This window comes from Rhodnius prolixus, unplaced genomic scaffold, assembly GCF_049639745.1.
Source record: "Rhodnius prolixus isolate KJV_2025 unplaced genomic scaffold, Rpr scaffold_3, whole genome shotgun sequence".
Classification (NCBI taxonomy): Eukaryota; Metazoa; Arthropoda; class Insecta; order Hemiptera; family Reduviidae; genus Rhodnius; species Rhodnius prolixus.
The window spans coordinates 51387421-51415391 of NW_027411603.1; the positions used below are offsets into that span (position 1 = coordinate 51387421).

The window sequence follows — 27971 nt, forward strand, 5'->3', positions numbered from 1 at the left end:
AGTGATCCCCCCGGGCGAAGGGCAATGGCACCTTTTGTTACTCGCCCCCCCCGAAACAGATTGTCGAGAGAGGGTGAACAAGTGGTAAGAACTTCTCTAGGTTCTCACCCTTGGAACCCGTGGCCAGCCAAGTCCCCAACCCTGTCAGCTCCAAAAGGGCAAGGAGAATGGAAAGCCCACTTCTCTGTTCCAGGTGTGTACGTCGTTCTCTGCTCTCCCTTTAACTAGGCTCGCACATACACATTACAGTTGGGGTCGCCTACTCGGGAGCACTGAGTTATCTACCCCCCACCACTGTAGAGGGGTACGTGACTTGCTTAACCCACCCAGAAGAGGGTGGTGTTCACTATAACCATCCTCCAGCGCTCTCCCACAGTTCTGCCGTTGTCTTCGTGTTTTGTTTGATAATAACCTCGCCCTAGTAAGGTTACTTACCTCTTTATTGTCATAAACAAGCATCATTTACTTGATAAGCCTTTATTCAATATTTAGCTTACAAAATTGCCCAAATTGAATATAATATATAACATCGTTTTTTTAAATTACTGTTCATTATTTTTGGTGACTGAATCATAGTTTCAGTAGGATGATTGTCATTTTAGTCGAGTAAACTTTATTATGCCGAGCTTTCGACCTAGGGACTAGGTCCATCTTCAGGGCTGTGGAACATATTTACAGTGTGTTAACAATATTATATTACCAATTAATTATATTACAATGAATATGTATAATGTAACGAAAGTTTACAAAAAATATTTACCTAATTTACAATATACTGTTTTTACATCATTAGAGGGTTGGTATGTCTTCTGTCTTGTCCTGTGTTCATGGACTGAATGTGATTGGTCTGTGTGTGATTGTGTTTTGTTGTAAGGAAGTCTCAGTGTTGCCAATTAGGTGCCACGGTAGCCGAGCGGTTAGAGGCGAGACCTACGAAGCTAATATGTATTGTGGTACTGGGTTCGATTCCCGGCCTTACGCCTTGGATTTTATTTAATGGTTAATAAAAGAAATTTGCAGTAAAGTACGTTTGCTAATCGCCTCCGTCCACGACACCTAATTGGTAGTTTGACGTTAAGCCCCGCCTGAAAAAATAGGCGATTACTTTACTTTTACTTACTTTACAGTGTTGCCAATTGTCAAGTAATTTTGTAGTAAGTTGGGCGTATATATTTTTTTTAAATTGTTCGTGTCAGTTTTGAAATTTAGACTGTTTTCTGTCTTAGATATGTATATCATTTCTAGCACTTTCCTTTTTTTTTGTGTGTTGGTTTCTGATTTAAGTATCTTTGTGCTTTTGGGAAATCGAAAGTGTGATGATTTTCTGTGATATGTATCGTTTTTAAAGTATCCCTTAATTTTACTGTAATACGAGGGTCGTTTGAAAAGTCCGTGCAAAAATAAGAACAAATTAATTTTTTGGGGTAAACCTTTTCTATTTTTCAACATAGTCTCCTTTTAGGGTTATACACTTCGTCCAACGCTGCTCTAGTTTGTTGATCCCTTCCGAATAATAGGATTTGTCCAAGTCTGAAAAATAGCAATTCGTTTCTGCAATCACCTCCTCGTTTGAATAAAATCTTTTTCCCGCCAGCCATTTCTTCATATTGGGGAACAAATAGTAGTCCGAGGGAGCCAAGTCTGGAGAACAGGGGGGGATGTGAAACGAGTTGGAACCCTATTTCCATTAATTTTGCGACCACAACTGATGAGGTGTGAGCTGGTGCTGGTGCGTTGTCGTGATGGAAAAGGACTTTTTTGTGGGCCAATCGTGGGCGTTTTTCTTGCAGCTCGGTTTTCAAACGGTCCAATAACGATGAATAATATGCACCTGTATTTTACCTTTTCCAGATAGTCGATGAGGATTATTCCTTGCGAATCCCAAAAGACAGTCGCCATAATCTTTCCGGCCGAAGGAACGGTCTTCGCCTTTTTTGGCGCAGATTCCCTCTTGGTAACCCATTGTTTAAATTGTTCTTTGGTCTCAGGAGTGTAGTGATGTATCCATGTTTCATCCACAGTGACGAAACGACGCTTAAAGTCCTGCGGATTCTTCTGGAACAGCTGCAAACCGTCCTTGCAACACTTCACACGATTTCGTTTTTGGTCAAGCGTGAGCAATCGCGGCACCCATCTTGCGGATAGCTTTGTCATTTCCAAATGTTGATGCAAAATATTATGTACCCGTTCATTCGAAATGCCCACAGCACTAGCAATCTCACCGCACTTTCACTCTTCTGTCATCCATCACCATATCATGGATTTTATCAATGATTTCTGGAGTAGTAACCTCAACAGGGCGTCCAGAACGTTCAGCGTCACTTGTGCCCATATGGCCACTCCAGAAAATTTTGAAACCACTTATAAACTGTTCTAATCGAAGGTGCAGAGTCACCATAATGTTTATCAAGCTTCACTTTAGTCTCCTGAGGCGTTTTGCCTTTCATAAAGTAGTGTTTAATCAACAAACGAAATTCTTTTTCGTCCATTTTTTGAAAATCACTCGACTTCCTCGATTCAAACGAATGCCAAACACAAAGAAATAGACCGATCTGGCTGAAACTTGGTGTGTGTTCTTCCAAGAGATGCTACTAACTAAACATAACCTCGATACGCGCCAGTGGTGCTATCTCTCTGACTTTGCACGGACTTTTCAAACGACCCTCGTACGTATTACGTGTCACAAAACACATGAATGCAAGCGGCTCGTAAACGCCTTTGAAGTCATCGTGGCCCCAGTAGAAGAATTCAGGGCAGACGTAAGTAGAAAACAAAATGGACAATGGCTTTATTTGATTTAAGTTCATGAACCACACGAAAATTACTTCTAGGGAGGGAGAAAAAATGATTTAAGTCTTAATTAAATAAGCTCAACACAAGATATAATTAGACCAAAAAATGGTCACTAACTGTTTAAGACTATTTAGTCCGTTTTAAGCAAGCAGTTAGGTTACCCGATTTACATTTTGATTAACGAGCTGAATGCGTGCTAAAAAAATCCTTTAAACATAATTTTGCAATAATTATATTATAGCATTCAAGGTGAATGTATCTTGGTGGGCTATTATTAGAACGAATTTTTTGTTTATTATAGTCTTATTTACATGTTATTAAAAAGAAAAAATGCTTACGTTGAACAAAGGTGATAAAACATAAATAATTATGCTTAATTTTACTTTCTACAATTCCACGCCCGAGGGAGTATTTTCTTTAAAACTTAATTTAAGAAGTGCCATTGAAGCTTGGAGAGCTTTTTTTCACAGCGCACTGCCAGCCTGTGGACAGTGTTTTCTCCCAACAGAGACAGTACTGTGAGCTGTAAGACAGTGGCTGATAATAGAGACATAGTGGAAGTTTCGAGTTCTGTAAATTAAGTAATGAGACTGATTTTTTTAAATATTTGTATTCAAAAAGAATTACAATTCTATATTGTCACCTTCAAAATAACTTCCTTCTGAAGCCACACAGCGCTGGAGACGTTTCTTCCACTCCTCATAGCAGTGCTCGAACTCCGATACTGGAATAGCCTCCAGCTGGTCGTCGGTTACAGCCGTTTGAATGTTTTCGACTGTCCCAAAAATGAGTTTACTTGAGGTGATTTTTGTAACTTCGGGAAGAGGAAAAAAAATCACAAGGACTCAAGTCAGGCGAATAAGGAGGCTGAAAAGCCACAGGAATGTTTTTACTGGCCAAAAACTCTGGTTTATTGAAATTGCTGTGTGTGACAAGGAGCATTACCAGTGATGCAACACCCACTTGTTCTTGATGTTTCACTAAACCAGAGTTTTTGGCCAGTAAAAACATTCCTGTAGCTCCTCAGCCTCCTTATTCGCCTGACTTTGAGTCCTAGTGACTTTTTGCTCTTCCCGAAGTTGAAAAAATCACCTCAAGGGAGCTCATTTTGGGACAGTTTTGAAAACATTCAAACGGCTGTAACCGACCAGCTGAAGGCTATTCCAGTATCGGAGTTCGAGGGTGGAAGAAACGTCTCCAGTGCTGTGCGGCTTCAGTAGGAAGTTATTTTGAAGGTGACAATATAGAATTGTAATTCTTTTTGAATAAAAAAAATTTAAAAAAAATCAGTCTCATTACTTAATTTACAGACCTCGTATATTCTCTACATCTTAATGCTAAACCCTCCCTCTGACGATGGATGAAAACCCGAAATCGGTCAGAAAACAAGTATAAACATGCTAAGATGGATTGAAATAGACGTTATTTTTTATTTTTATTTTTTATGATTTAAGGCGCGTCAACATCCTGAGGTTATTGACGCCCGGAGCTTTTTTCAGTGCACAGCCGGCCTCCAGACAGTGTTCTCTCGTTACACTGTCCAGTGAGCTGTAAGAAGCTCCTAGAAAGAAAACTCTAAGGGGCCAGCAGCTGGATTCGAACCCGGGACTTCCGCGTGGGAGTCCAATACGCTAACCGTATAGCTAATCCCGTTCCTATCAAGGTTATTCTTTGAATCTTGAGAGCTGAAGTGGAGAGAGATAGTGTTAACACAATTTTTTTTTTTATTCTCATTCTATCATAACCTTTTGTTGAAGGTTATTTTAATGTAGCATTAAGCTGACTGCCCACGCAACACCTTTACAAATACTTCTGGAACAAAGTATTACTTTGCCTTGTTCCATACTTTTACAAGTCTGTAAACTGTGTAAAGCTTTTTACAAAGAAAACATTTTTTTTTTCTTTTTGTACTGCCCACACAACAGCTGGTGGCTAGAGGAGCGGTAACTGATGCAGCTTCCGTTTTCTACCGATTGCACTTCTCATCTTTTATCGTATCTTTACATCCGCTCAGTCAACTTACAATAACTTAGACGTGGGAGCCAGTTTGAGTGATGATGATACAACTCTGTATAGTTTGTAAAATCGTACATCGTACGATGTAAATGTAACCTTACTGGGTAGCTAACATCTCCAGAATTTCTTAAAATGGATTTCTGTGGAAAAGCGATAAATCTGTTTGTGGGAAAGCCTGGGAGCCATTCTCGGAAAAGTGGACAATCCTTGAAGAAAAAAACCCAATTGTAGTAACCATTCCTTAACAGAACGCCAGAGATACGGCCATTGAAAATGACACACTTTGGTCGAAAACAACCCCCCACTCCTTTTACTAGAAGTAACTTAAACAGCACTTCCGAGAAAACAAGTTACGGATCTACAAATGCACTTTTAGTTTCCAAAATTGTGGTACTTCCGGTTCTTGATCACCATCATCCTGGGTACACCAAAGCGAAACATCAAATTTGAATTATCGATTTTCCGTTTTTCTAGATGCTGCTGTCGTAAGACTACTTCCAAAAAAAACAACTTTTTCTTTTAATCCGCAAACTTCGGAAACTGAAATTTCCGGTAATATTTGAATATCTAAAATTTGAGCGATTGCCACACTTCCTCTTACTATGGTAGCGTAAAAGGAAGGAAGAAATAGGATTTACCTATTTAATTTTCAGATTAATGGGACGATCCTGTATTTTTGGAGAGCTTTAGTGGACTTTGAAGAGGGGAGGAAAAATAAATTAAATAACCTGGCCGATCCTCCCTTCCTTCAGCGCGCCAAAACCCTAGCTTTCTACCGGCCTTGACACTCACCACAGCGGGCAGAGGGGGGCGTGGGGAGATTAAACTAAAATCAATATGAGAGGCTTACAGACGCGCACCGGCTGGCTGTTAATCGGTTGATTGGGTTGGCTTTGTGTTGCAGCGATTGTCCCTCGAGTGGAGTCTGTAGGGTGGATGGTCTAAGCGGGGTGAGGTAGTGCCACTAAACTTGCCTAACAAAGATAGCCTCACAGTTTAGGCCCGAATACTGTCTTCTAGTCTTTTTACGTCACTCTTATGTTAACCTTAAAGGGGGGGAACACCCGCATGACTTCCTCTAACTTAATGAACTGCAACTTCCGGTTGTGCTATTTCGCCCCCCCCCCAACTCTGAATTCCAGCAACACATTTAATCCTTCTTCGGTTCGTAACTTGAAAATAGCATTTTAAAGGATAGCATCCTCCCAATCTCTGGTCCTAGAATTTCCTTTTATCGAAATTTCCCTTTCAAAAATCTAGAAAATAATGAAGAAGTAAAACAAATTTTCTAGAGAGCCACTTCCGGTTACGCTCAGTACCTGCCAGCTTTCCCAGGACAAACTCAAAGTCTGAGCTGGCTGCGACATTTTGATCCTTGATCTAGGGCTCACACGCGCTATTTCCTAAAATCCACTCTTTTTTTTTTTCTCTCTCAGAAACTTCCGGTGAAATCTATCGTTTATAAAAAAAAAAAAATTTAACATGATCGCAATAATAGATAATAGAAAGTAAAAAAATGTCCAATTAATTTTTTTATATTTCTACTTGTCACAGTTCTGCAAACGTCCGGAATTATGATTCAAGTGGCCCACTTGATAAAAAAAAAACCGGAGATAAATTACCGGACAGATACTGTTATATGTTTCCGGTACTGACAGAAAAAAAAACACCTGACAAACAATGGCCAACATAAAACAGTGAACTACTTTCGTATTCGTTAATATTTTTTAAAGTTTTGTATTATTTATATAGTACCTTTAATTGGGCGCCACGGTAGCCGAGCGGTTATAGGCTAGACCCGCAAAGCTAAGATGTATTGTTGGTTTAGTGGGTCCGATTCCCCCGGTCCAGGCCTTGGATTTTATTTAATGGTTAATATGAGAAATTTACAGTAAAGTATGTTTGCTAGTCGCCTCCAACCACTACACCTAATTTGGTAGTTGGAAGTTAAGCTCGTTAATGGCGTCGTTTGAAAGGTATTACTTGCTGTTAAAGATATGAGAGAAGTATTGTAATCGTGTACTATTTAAGTTATTGCGTTTTTTTGGCAAAAAATATTCTATGGAACCTTCTAGTCCAATAAAGTGGCTTACAAATGGTGATGTAAACAAAATATCTTTACAAAATATAATAAAAATAAAATAGAACTTAAAACATACATAAAAGAATACAAAAGCAAGTGAAAGCTTTATAGTACATTTTTGGTATAATCTTGAGAGCTTTGATGGTAATGTCTCTCTAAAATCACTCTACTAGAGTGACATTTTTTTTTTTTAGATTATTTCTGAAATGGGCCAAACGATTGTCCTCAATCTTTGTTCAGGGATTCAAGGGATGTAGATCTAGAACACTTCCCTGGGAGAGTTAGCCTTCTCTCGGAGTAATTTCCAGACTGACGTAACTCTGTTAATCAGCCTTGAATATACTATAACCTACGTACTAAATTTGAAGCAAATAACGTTGAAAAGAAATGGGAATTTCCCTTAGGATTCTTATTTGGTTTTCCATTTATTTTGTTATTTCTTTTAACTTATGTAGTACAAAGAACTTTAGATTTACAATTTTAGACAATTTAAAGTTTGGTGTAAATTGTAGAGCTTCATTGAGAGCAAAACCAGACAATAATTGATCATTTAAAAAATAAAAAAAGCAAAATAATTATTAAGGTGAATAAACAAATACATTTACAGCCCAAAATAATCTACTAATACTTACATGAATTTTATTTTGAGGCACCAAAAATATTTAAAACAGTAAATAGAAATTAAAACGCCAAGGGTTGTCCATAAAAAATAACACAACAAAAGTAACAGCCTATATTACTTTAAAAAAAAAAGGGCAAAAATCGATTGATAAAAAGTTCGATTTGTGCCAATATTATTGTGTATAAAGCAACAAACAAATTGATAGACCTATGGTAACCAAATAATGACAATCTTGCCATAAAACAAACAATGAATCCAACTTCAATTAGAACCAACCGTGTAGACAAGATTTATTAACTTATTACTTTAATGATTAAGAAGATATTTCTTTTTTAAAAAAAAATCATTGTTCACTTTTTAGAAAAGCCAACTAATCGATCATACAGAGAACTATCGTTATTGTTTGAACATTTCATTAAAATTGATTTCCACTAATATTTGAAGCTGGTTATAAAAAATTAAAAACATCATAGAAAACAAAAAGTAATTTTTTAATAGGAGAACATTTTTCAAAAGTGTACACAATAGTATTTATTTTGTATAATTTTTAAAAGACTGCCAGATAAACAATGAACAGCTGGGCTGGCTACACAGGAGAACAAGAATGTGTTGACGTAGTGGTGAGAGCTGGGTAGATTGTTGCGGTCTAGAAAACAGGTCGTCAGGCCCGGACTTTGTCGAACAGAGCCGAGAACGTACATACACACATACACACCTTGCAATATATAGAATACTATTATACTATAAGTATTATCTACATGTATAACTTCTAGTATATTATTATATTAAAAGAGAATCCCACACAATTGGTTTTTCTAGCTGTATTATTATTATTATTATTATTATTATTATTATACAGCACTTTGCAGTCCCCCGTCTGTCTGTATGCAGATGGATGATAACTGGGGGCCTGCATTCACTTTATTATACAGTAACTTGATTCTACAATCAAAGCTTTATTTATTGCAACTGATTGATTTATGGAGAAAAAAATAGTTTAAAAGTTTGATTAACCACAATCAAAATATAGTCTATTTTTTATACTTTCACTTTTACTAGTAGTAAACAAATTGTAATTGTGAACACGTAAAATATTCAAATTTTAGGATATATCGGAAATATCTATTTTTTTAAGGCCCCGAAGAAGTCTAAAAGTGGTTTCTAGGTTATGATTTGCGTGCTGTTTTGGTTTATGAAAACAATCAAAAAATACTACTTGACTGTTTCTCTTTGTTTAGGATATTTCCGATTAAATATCAAAATCGAAAACCTGAATCGATTATAGTACCTCCTCTTACTAGTAGAGCGAGGGAAGTAAACCAAAAAAAAAAAAAACTTAGGAGGGATTAGAAAAGATAAAAAGAAAAATATTTTAGTAATTAGATCCTCACTTCAAAACTATTTAGATACCAAACTAAAATGTTCGAGAGTCCTTGACTAGTGGTAGTTTAAAAATAGTTTTAAGAGAAAGGCTACTAGTTGTAACCAGTACCACTAGATTCGATCAGCGATAGTTGGGCGGCCTTCCCCACCATTTCAATCAGCGCGTCCTTCCCGTCTTCATCAGCTGTTCGGCCATAAACGGCGCGATTTCTGTCAAAAATTATCGATGTTTACTTTCTCTTGAGAACGAAAGTATTTTGAATAAAGGCTAACTAAAAATCGTGGGAAGCTGTAAAAACCTTATGTTTAGCTGTCTTATAACTTCGGCTGGCTTCCGGCCGTCCGATGTCGACCAAAAAACCTTATTGTGTCATCCGCTGTTCGCGTCTAAGCTAAATTAAAACTGTCCGGTAGGACAGTTGTATAAGAGTTGATCGTCAAAAACTGCACGAAAAAGCTGTAACGTTGAAAAACACCCAACTTTGACAATTTTTTTCTCTTTTTCTATAAAAGATAAAATTCCCAAATTTTCTTTAAATTTTAGGGCAAACCCTCCTTTACAACTGTTTTTTTTTTTTGCAACAACCCAGATCTAATAGGTTTCGAGAAAAAAGTTGCCGAAAACTGGAAAAAAAAACGACATTTTGTTACCTTTTTTGTAAACAACGTAGCGCCTAAACGCGTGAACCGATTTTCATGTATGAAGTGTCATTCGATTCGAAATTTTATAAAGATGTGCCTTTTGGGGGTCTCGACGCTGTACATCGAATGAAAGAGGAGTTAGCCCCATGTATGTGAGACCCCCTCCCAAATTATTATTGCTAATAACGCTCCAAATCTTTGCCCGATTTTGTTGAAATTTGGCAGGATGAAAGAGTTAGGGCTCCCCTACGTAACATTAAAGCGACGATCTGCTCTTACCCTTATACTTAACATTTTAAACTGTAAGTTTTTGTTAAGGAGGTATAAAATTTGAAATTTATGTGTTTTCTTTTTAGCTTTTTACAACTTATTCGATAGTCTCTACCTTTCATTTTCGAGGTTCTAGCTTAAAACTATTTTAAAATTAAGATTTGGGCTTCCCGCAAGGGGTGCTGTTGGATACAGCTTGCTGGGTAATCCCACGGGTTCCTAGCACAGTACTCCATGCACTTTCACTTGTACAATAGGGACACAATACCCTTACACTGCTTTTACGTAAACAAGGACTCCAAGGAACGTACACTGTACACCCAAGGGCTACCTTCCCTTGGAGATAGCTTCGGTAAAGGGGGAATAAGCCCTTTGAATCCAAGGTCCTCCATTGTATCCAGGGATTGGGCGTACAGTCGACCTGCAAAACCTTAATACGTCTCGAAATCTCAACTAGAAAATTGAGGTGACTAGGGTCTTTAATGGGACTATACTAAGATAGAAGATTGAGGCTGCCTTTGTAGCCTCAGATTTTTGTCCATCTCTTTTATAAGGAGTATTTTTCCAGGATAATTGATTTTTTTTAGAGGATCCTCTGGAATTTTTTGTAATGTTCTGATGAAACCCTACCAAAAAAATGTAAAAGAGAGAGTAGCTAGAGTTCTTAGAATAGAGAATAGATTAACCGGAAACACAATGTTCATAGTTATTTGGCGGGAGTATTTTACTAGGCAAAATACTAATCATTACAATACGCAATAACTGTGATAAGACCAGAAAGAGTGCGAGTGATCTGGAATAGAATATACGAGGATAAAATTCCAGCTAGCAGTATTCCAGGAGAAAGTAAAACAGACGGACGGCTACTGTTTAGCTACAGCCTGCGGACATGCTCCAGATAGCAGTACCATTAAACTAGACCAGTGCTGTTTATTTATGACTTGTTCGGCTGGGAGAGCGGAAGGATATGGAGTTATTCTAACGGGCAACCTCGGGGAGACCGCTACTCACGGTAATGTCATCCTGTATTATACAGTCCCTGTCATCTTCAGTTCACAAGGACATTTTCCCTGCAAGGAATTTTTGAACATCTTTAGATAATGTATATAAGATCAGTCTCACCGGGCGGACTACTGTTACTATTGGAGACCAGGATTTAGTTTTATTTTATTATTTTTGCTCATCGACTACTTAATTCTTTTCTTGAACATTTTTCCACTCAGGTCAGGATGGCAGATATTCCCAGCGTCCATGGAGTGTTCCAGCAGAAACGCGGAGCTTCCAGCGCTAGAAATTGACTCCAGATAAAGCTTCTTATATCACTGACTAAAACGAGGGTGTCGTTTTTGTTATTTTTTTAATTCATTTAAGGCGCGTCAACATCTGAGGTTATTGGCGCCCGGAGGGTTCTTCAACTTCAGTACACTGTCGGCCTCCGAAAAGTGCTCCCTCGTTACAGGACAATACTATCCATCAACCGAAGAAGTTGCCAAGAGGAGAACCAGCGGCCAGATTCGAACCCGGGACCTACGCATGGGAATCCAGTGGGCTAACTACCTAGCTGATTCATTTCTTGGGTTTACTATTATTACTATTAATAAAATTGACTTCATATTTGTAAAGCTGCCATCAGAGGGGGCTGACGACAATGTCTAACAGCCTGAATGTTAGGTTACAGTCTGGAAAGGTTTAGCGTCATTTGAGAGTGTTTACGTTACAGTTTTTCATAGTGTTTAACGACGGTGACATATAATCTAGTAATTTAATTATTCTTTACAGGTATTATATTGTTTTTAATTATTTATATACAGGGTGACCAAAGTTATATGCTCCACCCACTTTTTTTTTTAACGGCGGGAAATTTCGAAAAAATAAAAAACACGTATTTAATCATTTTTAGTCTAGTTTATTTTCAGTGATTGACCCATTTTTTTTAAACCCCTGTATCTCGAGATACAGCATCCAACTTTTGTTTTTCAAATGGAACGTTATATTTTTTGTTGCATATTTTTATAGTATTTGAGCTCCTAAAAACAACAAAATTTTTTTTTTTTGAAATCGGTTAGGTTTTTCAAAAGTTATGGTAATTTAAAATATGAAAAACAAATTTCAGTTTACTGTCAAAATTACGTTTTTTTTTTTAAAGAATCTGTTCAAACTGGGCACAACCAACGGATAGGCAAGCCAAAACTCTGGACTCCCACGCTTTGCTTGTAGCAGCAGTTATGGTGGCGAAGTCAAGATCTAGGCAGGCTAGAGTAATTCGACGTTCAGGTTGTCGAATACTTCTAGCCTGCCTAGATCTTGACTTTGCCACCATAAGTGCTGCTACAAGCAAAGCGTGGGAGTCCAGAGTTTTGGCTTGCCTATCCGTTGGTTGTGCCCAGTTTGAACAGATTCTTTAAAAAAAATAACGTAATTTTGACAGTAAACTGAAATTTGTTTTTCATATTTTAAATTACCATAACTTTTGAAAAACCTAACCGATTTCAAAAAACAAAAATTTTGTTGTCTTGAGAGGCTCAAATACTACAAAAATATGCAACAAAAAATATAACGTTCCATTTGAAAAACAAAAGTTGGATGCTGTATCTCGAGATACAGGGGTTTAAAACAATGGGCCAATCACTGAAAATAAACTAGACTAAAAATGATTAAATACGTGTTTTTTATTTTTTCGAAATTTCCCGCCGTTTAAAAGAAAAGTGGGTGGAGCATGTAACCATGGTTACCCTGTATATATGTATTAATTTATTTATAAAATTATATTCTTTACAGAATAATAAAATCTGTTTTTGAAAACCGTCTTACATATGTATGGTAAACATTTCAAGAACTAACATGATAAGCTTCCTCTTAGTGAAATAATTGCAGCAGCATATCGCCCAACCATGGCTTCCAACAAATATCCCTTCTTCCGGTTCCACCGGATATAACTTCTTGGAAACGTTGTGAGAAGGCTGTGGAATGGAATGTTCTTGATAGATTTAGAAAATATGAAAAATTAAATAAATTAAATAAAATGAGCTAGATTCCTGAAAAATGAAGGCCAACTTTTTTTGAGAGTGATTGTAACCACGCTTATAACCTTCCCTCCGTTTACTTCTATTGGTTGGCACTTGTTGTTCGGTGTTTTGTAATCATGTTTTTGTAAAAATAAAATTCCAATGAGATAATTGTGAAATTATCTACAATTACGTAGACAATAAAAATGGTTGTTTTTAGAAACTCTATTTATAAACAACACGGTTTTAATTCTTAATTACTTTTGAATTTTATTTATAGTAATGTGATAATATTAGTATGTCAGTTATTTTTCAATTTAGTGTTGTCGTCACACTATTTTTGAAGAAATAGTGCTAGTGTGTGTGAGTGTGTGTGTGACTCACAAGTCGCAGAAAGTCTAAACGGTTACTTAGCGGTTAAAAACTCTGAACCGGAAGTACGACTTTAAAGGGACTATTTATTAGTTATTTGATATAAAAAATACGTACCTCGCAGCGACTAGCTTCCGTCCGCTTTGTCTTTAAGTTTGTTGGTGAAATTCATCAAGCGGAAGTAACTTTTATTTCAGGTTTTCTCCCAAAAGTTGGTACCTGTGATTTCCGTCATGATTTTTATTTATATTTTTATTTACTGGTCCGATCGGTGAATTGTTATTGCAATAATTATTCTGGCAAAATTCGTTTTCTGCCAGTTATGAGAAGGATTGTGGTTAGACTTCCCTATAACGTACCATTCTAGTGTACTTGTACGGTAATACTACTACCAGTACAATCTTTATAACAACTTGATAGTTTTTAAAAAATTCAAAAAAACAAAAAGTCGTCTGAGTATTCTCAATCACTTTTTTAAAAAAGCGTCAAAAAAAGATGCACAATATGGATGGGCACTTATTGTTTGATTGTAACTGATAAAATAAATTACTTTTTACGAGTGGCCATTAAAAGAAAAATACATTTACAGGAAATTTAATAAGGAAAAGAAAGAAATAATTTGTAAATTACGCTGCTTTTGAGTTGATCCATTTTCATACTCAAAGCATAAAGTTAAACATGTTTAAACATGTTAAACAAAAAAAAAACAATTGATTTTTACGTGTAAACACTATTTTTTTATCTACCGCTGTTTGTGTAATTAATTAATTTTCGTGTATGAACATGTTCAGAAACACCACCCGCCCTCCCCCAGAGTGATAGAGGGAATGGCGGGCTGAACACAAAGCAAAATCAAACCAATAAAATTATTTAAATGGATAAAAGGATTTTCTCCATTTAAATCCTTTTATCCATTTAAATAATTTTATTGGATAAAAGTTACGCCTAGAAAAAAAAGAAAAAAAATTAGAACAGTTTAAAAAAGTTTCACGTTTTGAATACACTGAGTACACAAAAAGAAAAATGTGGTCGTTTACAAATTGGTCTATTACTTCCGGTACATCGTGTGTTTTGTATCGCAAAATGTTCGTATTTCGGCTTCGATACATCAGAAAACCGTCTAATAAAGTTTTTGGTCAAAGAAGATAGCGGCTCCTTGAAGATTTTATTGTAACTTTGTGTTTTGCTTACAAAACACAATGAATCTAAATTTTGTATTTGAATTATTTCCCCCAGCCCTTCGAGAAATTTAATTCAGGGCACTTCTGGGGAATAGAAAAGAGCTTTGAATTCTGTGCTGAATGAAATCATGCTCGTGCTGAGGTCCTGAATCTCTATCTAAGGCAAAAAAAAACGGCATTGCACAAGGATTGAGAGCTTCTATTTGTGTGTGCCTAATTTCCCAATCTCTAATGCGGAGACCAAACATGTACCAACCACTTAGCAATTTGGCTGGCTCCCACCACCTCCCTCCGTATAAGATACTTAGCAGTTCTATTGGTAAGATAAAGGAAACATCCCTTCCAAATAATATTTTTATTGTATTTTTTATTAAAATTTCGAGTTTTTATAGTTAATGGCAATTCTATAATTTTCACAACGAGTGTACACGTCGAACGCACCGTAATAGAGATTTGGTTTGACGTGTACACACGTCAAACGCGCCTTAACTGGTTAAAATGTTAGTTTTGAACTCAGAAACAGGATAAGACTCATATGGTAAGCTATAATTAAATTAAATTACTAATTGCAACTGTGATTCTTTTAAAATATGGTAAAGTTACAAATTTTTGGGGGCGCTAGAAAATAATTGATTCTCAAAGTGGGGCAATAGACGAAATAATTGACAAAACCTCTGCTGTAAGGTTATATTTTCAATTTGTAATAAGAGGGTCGTTTGAAAAGTCCGTGCAAAGTCAGAGAGATAGCACTACTGGCGCGTATCGAGGTTATGTTTAGTTAGTAGCATCTCTTGGAAGAACACACACCAAGTTTCAGCCAGATCGGTCTATTTCTTTGTGTTTGGCATTCGTTTGAATCGAGGAAGTCGAGTGATTTTCAAAAAATGGACGATAAAGAATTTCGTGTGTTGATTAAACACTACTTTATGAAAGGCAAAACGCCTCAGGAGACTAAAGAGAAGCTTGATAAACATTATGGTGACTCTGCACCTTCGATTAGAACAGTTTATAAGTGGATTCAAAATTTTCGGAGTGGCCATATGGGCACAAGTGACGCTGAACGTTCTGGACGCCCCTGTTGAGGTTACTACTCCAGAAATCATTGATAAAATCCATGATATGGTGATGGATGACAGAAGAGTGAAGGTGCGTGAGATTGCTAGTGCTGTGGGCATCTCGAATGAACGTGTACATAATATTTTGCATCAACATTTGGACATGACAAAGCTATCCGCAAGATGGGTGCCGCGATTGCTCACGCTTGACCAAAAACGAAATCGTGTGAAGTGTTGCAAGGACGGTTTGCAGCTGTTCCAGAAGAATCCGCAGGACTTTAAGCGTCGTTTCGTCACTGTGGATGAAACATGGATACATCGCTACACTCCTGAGACCAAAGAACAATCTAAACAATGGGTTACCAAGGGGAAATCTGCGCCCAAAAAAAGGCGAAGACCGTTCCTTCGGCCGGAAAGATTATGGCGACTGTCTTTTGGGATTCGCAAGGAATAATCCTCATCGACTATCTGGAAAAGGGTAAAACTATTACAGGTGCATATTATTCATCATTATTGGACCGTTTGAAAACCGAGCTGCAAGAAAAATGCCCACGATTGGCCCACAAAAAAGTCCTTTTCCATCACGACAACGCACCAGCTCACACCTCAGCAGTTGTGGTCGCAAAATTAATGGAAATAGGGTTCCAACACGTTTCACATCCCCCCTATTCTCCAGACTTGGCTCCCTCGGACTACTATTTGTTCCCCAATATGAAGAAGTGGCTGGCGGGAAAAAGATTTTATTCAAACGAGGAGGTGATTGCAGAAACGAATGGCTATTTTTCAGACTTGGACAAATCCTATTATTCGGAAGGGATCAACAAACTAGAGCAGCGTTGGACGAAGTGTATAAGCCTAAAAGGAGACTATGTTGAAAAATAAAAAAGGTTTACCCCAAAAAATTAAGTAGTTTTTATTTTTGCACGGACTTTTCAAACGACCCTCGTACATAAATTTAAAAACTGTTTTTAGCGTAGTTAATAATTAAATACATTTTTAAAAAAAATTAAAATTAACAGTTTATAAAAAAAAAACTTATTCGAGTTCAGTGATCACAGTACTTCCTTCCTCTTATAAGAGAAAGTAAAAAGAGAAAGATGCTTAGGGTGTTACGGGAGAGTGAGAGAGAAGAGAAGAATGCATAAATCATAATTAATGTGAAATTGCCCCCCCCAAAAAAAGACGAGTCTAAATGTTGATGCAATATTAATTGGTAGCATGTTATTCACATGTTGGATAGGAGCTTTATATTTACAGACACACGGACAAAGCGTGTAGAAAGTGGGCGATTATATCAGCGCTGACACTACAACAACAGGCCAAGTTAAAAGTCCCTGCTAAATACGGCGGCAACACTGAAACCTGTACACTCACAGGACGGGTGAGTAGAAAGGGATTCATTCTCTCTCTCTCTCTCTCTTTGGCCGCTGGCTCTCCATTTAAATGTACCCAGCTGTGCAGTTGGAGTATGTGGCGCCCCCCACTCCACACACAGCTACTCTCTTTAACCTCAACCAACTAAATACACGTCGCGCACAGCCACTGCCATCTTTAAACAACAAAAAAATAAAAAAAATAAATATATACAAACAATACTTTTTTAAAACACCACGCGTAGGTAAACAAAAATGATATTATTGAATGAATTTGTCTCTTTTTAAAGAACTTTTTACTCTGTTTTAAACACTTTCATTTAGCCAAAATAAAAACAATAAAAGAGATAAAAGGGAAAAAAATGATCTCTTGGTTAATTTTTAAACTTAAGGCCATATTTTATTATCTGGTGCCAACACTTAACATAACCATTATTTTCAAACTTGGTATTTGTACTAAACAAGTAGCTGCGTACTACAAAAAAAAAATTCTGTTTAATAAAATAAATGCTTACGGACATCCTTATTTCCTTTAAATTTGCAACATCACTTGCGTATTCAGTTCCCTATAAGTATTATGCAGGAAATGAGAGCTTACCCTTTACTTGAATTGCACAGATCCGGTCTTTAGAATATTACGGGATATTTTTACCCATAATGATAAGAAGTAGAAGGTTCTTGAGAACCCTCTAAAAAAAAAAAAAAAATTATCCTGGAGAAATACTCCTTATAAAAGAGATGGACAAAAATCTGAGGCTACACAGACAGCCTCAATCTTCTATCTTGCTTAGCCCATTAAAGACCTAAGTCACCTCAATTTTCCAGTTGAGATTTCGTGATGTATTAAGGTTTTGCACGTCCGCCCTACGCCCAATCCCCCGGATACAATGGAGGACCTTGGATTCAAAGGGTTTATTCCCACTTTGTCGAAAGCTATCTCCAAGGGAAGGTGGCCCTTTGGGTGTGTAGTACCTTGGAGTGTTTGTTTACGTGATTGCAAGTGTAAGGGTATTTTACCCCTGTGAAAGTGCACGGAATACTGTGCTAGGAACCTGTGGGATTGCAACACCCAGCTAGCTGCATGCAACAGCCACCTACTGCGGGAAGCCCAAATCTTAAATTTTAAAATAGTTTTAAGCTAGAAACCTCGAAAATTAAAGATAGAGATTATCGAATAAGTGTTTAAAAGCGAAAAAAAAAAAACAAAAGATAAGAAATCATTTCAGAAATGGGCTTATTTATGGTAGCGTGATTTTGTCCATCAGATCTCATGATGGCATTGATTCAAGAATAGAGAATTTGAAACCACCTGCAGATTATTGTTTTTGTGTTTTTAACACACAAACACACACAAAAAAAAAGTCGAAGAAAACACTTATTCGGACACAGAGGACCTAAAACAATTCGTGTGGCTATCCCAGCCTAACAACACAAACAGTATTTCAATTCCAAAACTCAGACAGCCCTAACTCAAGTTCATCACTCAACATTCACTCGCACATGCGTGTTGTGTACTTTACATAAATGTGTATATATTTGAGAAACTGATTCGACTTATTTTGCCCAAAACTTTACTGCCTTGCACACCCTCGGATGGCAGCTATGTAGTAGTACACAGGCGGAGCTAAACGACCAACGACCAATATTAGGAGTCATGGACGAGGGCGGAAGCACCAAACTATACGATTCGCATTTTTTTTTGTAACAAATAAAAAGTAGCTGTTCGCAGGATTCGAACCGGCGATCTCCTACACACGAATCCACGTTCTTGACCACTACACCATCACTCGCCTCTACGTATAAGTATATATCGAAAACTTAATGCAGTTTGATAAATATATATTTCTAATAAAAAATCAAAATAAAACATCTGCAAGATAGAAGTCTTCCTATAATTAATCGATTATCAATGACGTTAATGTAACTAAAATATTATAATTAATCGGATTAAAAACGTACAGTTTGTTTTATTATATTCTAATCAGTTTTTGCCTGGAGTAGTCAATAAAGAGTTTTTGGAGTGGGGAGTAATGGCGCTATTTAATAAGGCACACAGCAGAGGAAGACAAACTTGCGGACGGACACGCGCCCTCACCCGTCAGATTACTGTTACACACAACCGACTGACAGAGCTTGCAGGGGGGGGGGCCATTGGCGGGACGGCGGGAACTCGTGCATAGTGGCGGGTTGGTGTGTTGGCTCGCTAGTGGTGGGGGTGTGACGTCAGCACACTCTCTCGTTTCACCGCTAACTTGTGGCCGTTTTCAACGAGGAGGACAAACGTTTCAACCTTGTTCCCTTGTTGTTTCCTTCGCTTTCAGTCAGAACACACTTTGCAATTGTTCTCATCATTACTTTACTTTCTCTTACTCCATGAAAGTAAGAAGTATTGCAATCGTGTTCTATTTTCAAAATTAGAATTATAACTTATAACTGAAACGATTTAGTAAAGTTGTAATTTCGGGCTACTGATTTCGACCTTTTGTGGCGTACTGTATTTGATCTCACCTAGGCGAGACATCGAAATTTGAACTTTTGGAAACTTTTTAAGTTATCAGCTGACACAACACCGGAAAAACCTGCACAATATCACTAAAGGAAATAGGGGAAAACGGAAGTATTTAAATCAGGGCAATAATTCAAAGTGACGCCTAACCTGTAAAATCAGCAGATACTGAATTTATTTCAAAATATTTCGCAGTTAATCATGGAATAACTAGGATAATAGGAAGGTAATTCGAGACTAGACGATTGGCCGAAATTATTGGACTGTAGAGGACAGTGTGAGTTTAGATATAGTAACACGGACAGTTGAGTTGGACTGGGCCGGCATGGCACAGTTTGTAGATGGCGTAAAACAAGTTATTGCCAATCTTTTATTTTTCGATATCTCGATTTTTTTGATCATGAAGGTATTGGGTGTCTGATTTTTGTTTTAATATTATTTATTATTAAACATTTTAATTAATTAATTAATTTTTTTTAATTTTTCCCCCGAATGTCAAAATTTTATATTAAATTTTATTATTTGCCTCATACGAGACTTAAACGTACCGAACTAAACAAACGATACAAACTTCTAGCCCTGACTAATTGACAAACGCTCAAAACTCTCACTACAGAACAAGAACGACGACTCTATACAGCTCTTCTCACACCAACTTACGGACTCGAACTTTACGGAACAGCTAAAAAATCCAACATCAATAGATACTGCAAACACTCCAATCTAAAATATTCCGCCGCATAGTAGACGCTATGTTATAGCAACCACCCACAATTCATACAGATCTCCAAATTCCACACATCTCTGAACTTGCCAAAAATCCGATATAACAATTTTCACCAAAAACTCTCTCATTTCATCCCCCTAACCCTTTAGCCGCAAACTTGTCTTTAACTGCAGCTATCCTCCAATCCTCCTCGAAGACGGCTGAGGCGCCGTTGGCCCCGTGACCAACTGGGTGGACTAATGGTGGCCATCACTGGATGACCATCATTCACGTCTGCCACGTTATTTATTTATACACTTATCGCATTTACCTATTGTACCCTGTAGGTGCAGGTGTAAATTACATTAAAAGGATAAATAAATAAAAAAATTATTTGGTTTTAGATAAAAGCTTTCTGACAATCGATTTTTATCGAATTTTTTAAAGCTTTTGCTTTCTGAAAAAATCGATTATCGACATCACTTTATTGAGTTGATTAATTTATTTTAATTTTTTACTTTTGAAGGCAAAGTCTGATCTATAAAGCTCAACCTGCTTATAGAAGTGTTCCTAAATAGATTGAATATTAAAAATATACGTACACACAGACCACTTAAGTAAAAATCATTTTTTCGAATTCAGTGAACATCGAAACATTAATTTAGAATGAAAAATCTTTCTAAAATAAGCTTGCTTTTATGCAGGATAAGAAGGATTAAAATAAAACTTAAGTTAACAAAGTAAAACTAATGTAAGTAAACAAAAAAAAAATGAAACTATTTGAATAATTGTTTTAAAAAATCAAAAATAGTATTTTATAAAAATAAAACCAATCAAAACAATCGATCACCAAAAAAAAATAAATAAATAAAGGCAGAGACAAATAAAAAACAGCTGTTCGTGAGCAACAGCTGATGTGTTCTGTAATGTTATAAAGCTAACACGCACGCGCACGCACACACACACACACCCACCGAACAAACCTTTCTAAACATCTGTTTAGATTCCCAGACGCGAACATTAAACCCTGCCAATCTTGGACAGACTTTATAGTCCGTATGTATGTATGTCCCGTCAGTTATGATGGGTGGTGTAGTAGTGTCAGTGTAGAAGTATCTTTTTCATGTGTTTTACTACTTTTTGCATGGTGCTAGTAGTAAAAAAGGTAAAAAGATATTTTACTCTGGACAATGTAGATGGATTTTTTTTCCCCGTTACTCTGGTTGTTTTGAGTAAATTTTCAATTATTTTGTTTTCCATCTCTGTTTTTGTTGTTCGAAAAACAAAATGGCTTTTTTAGATTCATTTCTGCTGCTAATGCGTCCAATTAATTTAAATTGAGTTTAGCCTGAAAAATACATGTTTTTGATGTTCTTTTGGACGTGAGAAAAATTTTCTTTGAATGAATGAGTGTGTTAAAACAGAATATCAAAAAAATACAAAAAGCCCCAGATAAGCATTCTGTTTTGGTACCACTGTTGCTTCCTGATAACTAAGGTTCCGGTTGAAATTCGTTGACCGGAAGAGCTTCTATTTAATACGTCTTCCGGCCGGGGATTTTTTTTTTTTTTAAAGAGGATAACCACAACTGTTAAGCATCCTTTAGACTAAAATACTTAACACTCACGATAACAGCAGCGATAATGTTAAGCCGATTAACTTTACTTTTGTTCGAAAATAAAGTTGCACATTAATTAACATTTACGAAAAATATTAACAGCAATTTATTTATTATAATTTTTAATCTTTTGTTCTGTAAGTTTTTTATTATTAGCAAACACTGAGGATATCCTAATAATAATAAAAACAAACATTATATAGTTACTTAGATGTTTTATTGGGCAGTTTGTCCTTTAAGAATTAGTTCACAAGGTCTAATTTTGTAAACGCCAACTCCTTATTTCAATTATGCTAACTTCTACTTCTTTTTTAATCACAATATATTCTTGTCTTATAAATAATATACATTGCGGAGAAACCTGAATCGCGTAAACAATAAGCGGAAATACAAAGAATTCATTTTATTGTTAGTTTTTTATTTCCGTATGTTGAGAAATTCTAATAACACGAGTGAATCTGCAACAGAATGTCGTCTTCTTAATATTTAAATTCATGAGAATTTCGTAGCCAATCAAAAGATTTTATGTCAACGATATTCGTTGGAAGCAATGTCTAGTTATTGTGTCTATAAAATCTTTATCTTGTATACGTTAGTTTAATAATGCAAACGTTTCAACAGTAATAATTCTTCTAATACTTTCAATAAATACTCCTTAACAAAAACTTTCAGTTTTAAAAGTTAAGTATAAGGGTTGATTAAACGCCAAAAGGTACACAAATCAGCAGTTCCCAACATTTCATTAATACTTCATTGATATAATTTAAGTAATTTTACTGCATTACCTTTTCCTTCACATTTTTTAGAATTTATTAGATGTCACAGACCCTTATGCTGGCCAGTTCATTCATAATATTTTTTTATTATAATTATGATAAAATGAGTGATGAATTATTCTGAGTAGTCACATATACATGCATGTTAAAGTAGAAAAAAACAAAGTTAGAGTCGGCCACTTTTTAAATTTCAATCACGGAGGATTCAAAACAATATTTCAGTCTTAAATTCGTCTTACCGAAATATTCGTGAGCACAAATAACATACATTTAATAACAAGTAGATTATTCAACAATATTTACTCATTTCTCAATTGTAATTTAATTTAGTTCCCCTAATTTTACTTATGGTAAAATACTGGAATAATTAGCTGTCCTAAAAATATGCATATCTTTATTTTCTTTATTTTATATTACATATATATAACATTGTGGGAAGAACACCTAGATTGAGAATGTAATTGAAGAAAACTATATTATTTGCGATAAAGCCAGATTATTTATTACTTATTATTACAAACGTTTGACTACAACATAAAATAACAATTACTTTAATCGAAGAATGAACTTAAACCAATGATTTTTATTTAAAAATAAAAATAAATGCATTAAATCATTGATGTAAAAAAAGTTTATGAATTTTTTAGCCTCTTATTTTTTTTATATTTTTTATAACGTTTTCTTTTTCACCTGTGATTAATAGTTTGATTATTATAGATAAATAGATATTACAGTCAATCTAAGTTAAATGGTGTGCTACTTGAGTAAATATTTTGTAGACGAAAATGGCCAGCATAAGGGTCTGTGACATCTAATAAATTCTAAAAAATGTGAAGGAAAAGTTAATGCAGTAAAATTACTTAAATTATATCAATGAAGTATTAATGAAATGTTGGGAACTGCTGATTTGTGTACCTTTTGGCGTTTAATCAACCCTTATACTTAACTTTTAAAACTGTAAGTTTTTGTTAAGGAGATTTTTGTACCTTTTGGATAGATTTTCCTTTTTGTCTATTTGCAAAGTTACGTCTGCTTTACAGATTTTTTAAAATTTGGAATAAACTATTCTATCATTATAACCTGATAAGGTGTTAAATCGGAACCGTAACTACCACTGGAGAGATCTTTTTAAAGAATGATTATAGTTGCGGTCCCCAAACCATCCTCAATAACCATTTTTTGGAGAAAGCGTTTTGAATAAAATAGGAAGGTATTTGTACGTAAATAGCAAAATTAAACTGCGATTTCAGTACTTCCTTTTAAGAGGAGCAAGAAAAATAAACTGCGATTACAGTACTTCTCCCTAAAAGGCAAAGATTTTGAATCGAACGACAATTCATTGATGTAAATCGGTTCACTCATTGATAATTTTAACGATTGCAGTACTTCCTCTTAGTAGGTGTAAGAGCATGATGGCACTTCACAGCCACGTAGAGGAGCTTTAATCACTTCTTCGTGCTAAATTTTATCAAAATCGGACTAAGCTTTGTAGAAATATTGGTAATAATAGTTTTAGAAAGGGCCTTATTTGGGTGGGGCGAACTCCCCTCCTTATGAGGCATAGCGTCGAGACTTTTAAAGTACAAATCTGTACAAAATTTCGATTCGAATGACACTTCATTCATGAAAATCGGTTCACGTGTCGATAATTTGAAACGATTGCTATACTTCCCCTTAACAAGTGTAAGAGCAGATCGTCGCTTTATTGTTAGGTAGGGGAGCCCTAACCCTATCATCCTACCAAATTTTATCAAAATCGGGCCAAGATTTACAGAGTAATTAGTAATAATAATTTTGGAGGGGGCCTTACATAAAGGGGCTAACTCCTCTCCCATTCGATGCACAGGGCCGAGACCCCCAAAAGGCACATCTACATAAAATTCCCAATCGAATGACACCTCATTCATGAAAATCGGTTCACGCGTTTAGGCGCTACGTTGTTTACAAAAAAGGTAACAACAAGAACAACAAGAAGAAGAAGAACAAGAACAAGAACATTTTTTGAAAAAGCGGTTTTTGCTCATTTTCGGCAACTTTTTTCTCGAAACCTATTAGATCTGGGTGGTTGCAAAAAAATTACAGTTATGAAGGAGGGTTTGGAGTAAGATTTAAAGAAAATTTGGGAATTTTATCTTTTATAGAAAAAGAGAAAAAAATTGTCAAAGTTGGGTGTTTTTCAACGTTACGCTTTTTCGTGCAGTTTTTGATGGTCAACCCTTATACAACTGTCCTACCGGACAGTTTTAATAAAATGTGGTTATACCCGCAGCAGTGCTGGATGGATGTCTTTGATTTGATGAGTTCAAATTTTCCATATTTCGAGTTGTCACCCGTTTTGAGCTCAGCTGAGTCCGAAAAAGTGATTTTTAGAGAATGAAGTGTAAGGAAAGGGTAAACAAAATATTCGGACTTCAACTATGTTTGCAAATTGACACTAAACTTAAAGTGACGTAATGAGGGAGAGGTTACATGGTGTTTATAAGTGTTACTTTAAAATGTTTTACAAAAACATAATTTAACCATTGACGGTGGCGCAGTTCGGTAGTAGATAGTGTAACTACCTGTTTATTTACCTGATCTTAATTAATTGCAGACCCACAATCGATTTAAAAAATTACTAAACTAAGTCCAGTTAAATTTCAGGGTCTAGCATTGAATTGTAATATTTGTAGATTGGGAGAGATAATTAGAATGGTAATGTATTAAGATGGATTAAGAAATTGTCAGTACATCACCATTGTCGTGTTTGTAATATTGGGGGCTGAAAAATAGCATCCATCTTAATGTGTTTGTCCGTTACGTGCAGTAAGTATTAAATGTGTTCGTAGTAAAGTATTAAATGTGTAAGGCGTATTGTTGTTGTGTTACAAGAAGCAGGTAGAGACGTTTTTTCTTCTACTGTCCAGCATTGAAGGCACTTAGCGTTAAGTTCTTTTCTATAAGGTACATTCACACAGACCTAGGTAGACACGCATGGTAATGGCTGTACTACAAAGAGGCTAGGGTGCTGCGGCATTGAGGACGCGTGCGCATATCATTGCGTTTGTATGTCTGTGCGTGTACACTTCACCAATCGTACCCATCTCTTAGGAACAGACTAAACTAAGCAAGACAGGAAACAACGAACACTTAACTGAAGCATAATATTGCCCTGACGCTCCGTGCGCCGGGGCAAGTGTACGCCTCCGTACGCACGTCTGGTGGCTATGATACTATCTGGAGGGCGTGTGTCTGTCTGTGTGTAAAACTTTTTAAGAAAGGAACTGATGCTTCTTGCTAGATTGTGTTAAAAATCTATTTATAAAGATTTATTAGGTGGTCATTTAGCTTTAATTACACTACCTTGCCGCTGTGTGGCGCTCGCGTCAGCTTTGCGAAATTGATTACGTCACCCACTAAAACTGGCCGAAGTCACTCACATGTCTTCCTCGTCTATTCTCACCGTTCTAAACTCAAAATTTCTTATACTCGGAATTCCAGGATATATTTAAAGGAAGGCAAAAGATTTGCAGCTGTTTTAAGGGATAGAATTTAAAACAAATTTAATAACCAATAAATTCTCGTCGGAATAAGCAACATTAAGTATTGCATCAGCACATTCTTCACCCTCAAGAAAGATTCTTCTTACCAGCGGCTTGTAAAAAAGGGAGAAGATAAAATCCGTTGGCTAGATTTTTTTTTTTGGGAGTATGTGGGAGGTCTTCTTCTTCGATCATTCATTCGATTCTATTTTGGGAGTGATTGTGGGCGTGGTCATCCAAAGGAATTAGGTCCTCTTCTGTTGACCAAATTTGGGCCATAGTTAGGTAATATAGCTTCATCCGAAAAACTGTATAATGGACACTTTATAGACGGAAGTCTACCCACTAGCCTCACCTAGAAACTGTTCATCATCGTGTTTTACTGGAAAAAAAAAATTGGGCTGATCACTACGCCAAAGAAAATTGAAAATTATAGAAAAGCCGTTTTCTCGGAAAACTTGAAGTTATAATGCAAAATCGATTCAGTTAAGTTTCACTTTAGGTTGATTGATCGAAAAACACATTAACCTATGATCCATTCGAGGCAACAATCAAAAAAAATGTGATCACTACAAGATTTCTCGTGACCCCTCATACTCTACAGACAATACCCACCATGTAGCCCCCCCCAGTTGTAAGAACCACATTCTTGAAGAGGGGGTAAAGTGGAAATTAACCTCAAAAAAAAGATAATTAGTGAGGCATTGAAAGAAAGATTGGACACAAGCTTTATTCGTTGCCCAAAGGACCAGAACTCCTGGAGGGAGCAGGCGATTAAAGGGCTGCGGGGAAGTGCCCCATCACCCCACTGGAGAGGAGTGGTCAGCTGAGAGTCCTCTTAATGTACAAGGAGCAACAACTACCGGGCCGGAAGTAATCACTACTAATCAGTCACTTCAAACTGTCTCACATTACTCTAATTTCCTATGCCATCTGAATAATATAATGAAGTGCTAATAATATTTTTTTCTCCAACTGCTCCTAGCTCTTTACAGGAAATATTGCTATTATTTCAAAAGTTCTCCTCAACCCGGAAATAATATTTTAAGAAAAATGTGTAATTCGGTCCAAGGAGAAGATTGCAAATAAAAGTCAGAAAAAGTACAACCCTATTTGCGGTGAATTCGCCAAATCGAAAATATTCTAATATATTATTCTTATGAGGTGTAAAAAGGAAGTAAAAAGAAAACTGTGACTTCCTCAAAATATTACAAAAGTTGTGGATCAAAGCTGACCACGTGTACTTTAAACTTTAAAGCTATTCATCGGTAGTTACTTCAAAGGAAATTTCAAAAATGCGAGAAATACTTTTAGTAATGCATTACATCCGGTTGCGTGCTATATCATGGGCCAGTACCCAAGAGTGAACTACTTGCAAACTTACTGTTTGTGAGCTCAATGTTCACACCCACAGAAACAGAGAAACTGCAGTTATTTTTGGCCTCCAGAGACAAAAAAAAAAGGTAAAAACTTGGATAGGCTAGTGATACTTACAGCATAATAATGTTGTAAAAGCTGTTACTTGCACTTCGTCTACATGGTCACATCAAATCTTTTTAAACTAACACTCAGTATTTTTATAATTATTTTATTGCCTTATTATCAAACAAAATTATTAATAAGATAGAAAACTTTTTAATTACCTTATTTACAAACAGACATTAATGTAGTGATTGTTATTTTGTAAAAATCGTGCGTAATATTATTTTAGTATCGTGCTATAAATAATTCACTGATCTCAAGGTTGTTTTGATAAGGTTACAATTGTACAGGTTATAGTAAAGTTGAAGCTATAATTTTGAGGACAAACAGGGGCGCGATCTGTTAAGGTTTCTGAGAACCATTCCGTTACCATGGCGCTTGACCATTTTTTCGCTCCAAAAATAATAACCTTTAACGTATTTTCTGGGAAAAACAATTGTATGTATTGTTGATCCTAGTGTTTTGTTTTGCACTGCGTGTTTAAAGCAAAAAGCACAAGCGGAAGTTCAGCTTTCAGGGGGAGTTTTATTGCAAAATTCTAGACGAACAATCATTTCCTTTAAATTC

General features: G+C 36.1%; 1 long non-coding RNA gene across 1 annotated transcript; it reads right to left on the reverse strand.

Annotated features, from left to right (window-relative positions):
- Positions 1-398: 398 nt before the first annotated feature.
- LOC141453506 (uncharacterized) lies at positions 399-27911 on the reverse strand. Its single transcript, XR_012458039.1, has 3 exons — positions 27417-27911; positions 12651-12769; positions 399-659 (listed from the first exon to the last, which is right to left on the reverse strand). It is a non-coding gene; the product is annotated as an uncharacterized lncRNA (long non-coding RNA).
- Between the last annotated feature and the right edge of the window lie 60 nt (positions 27912-27971).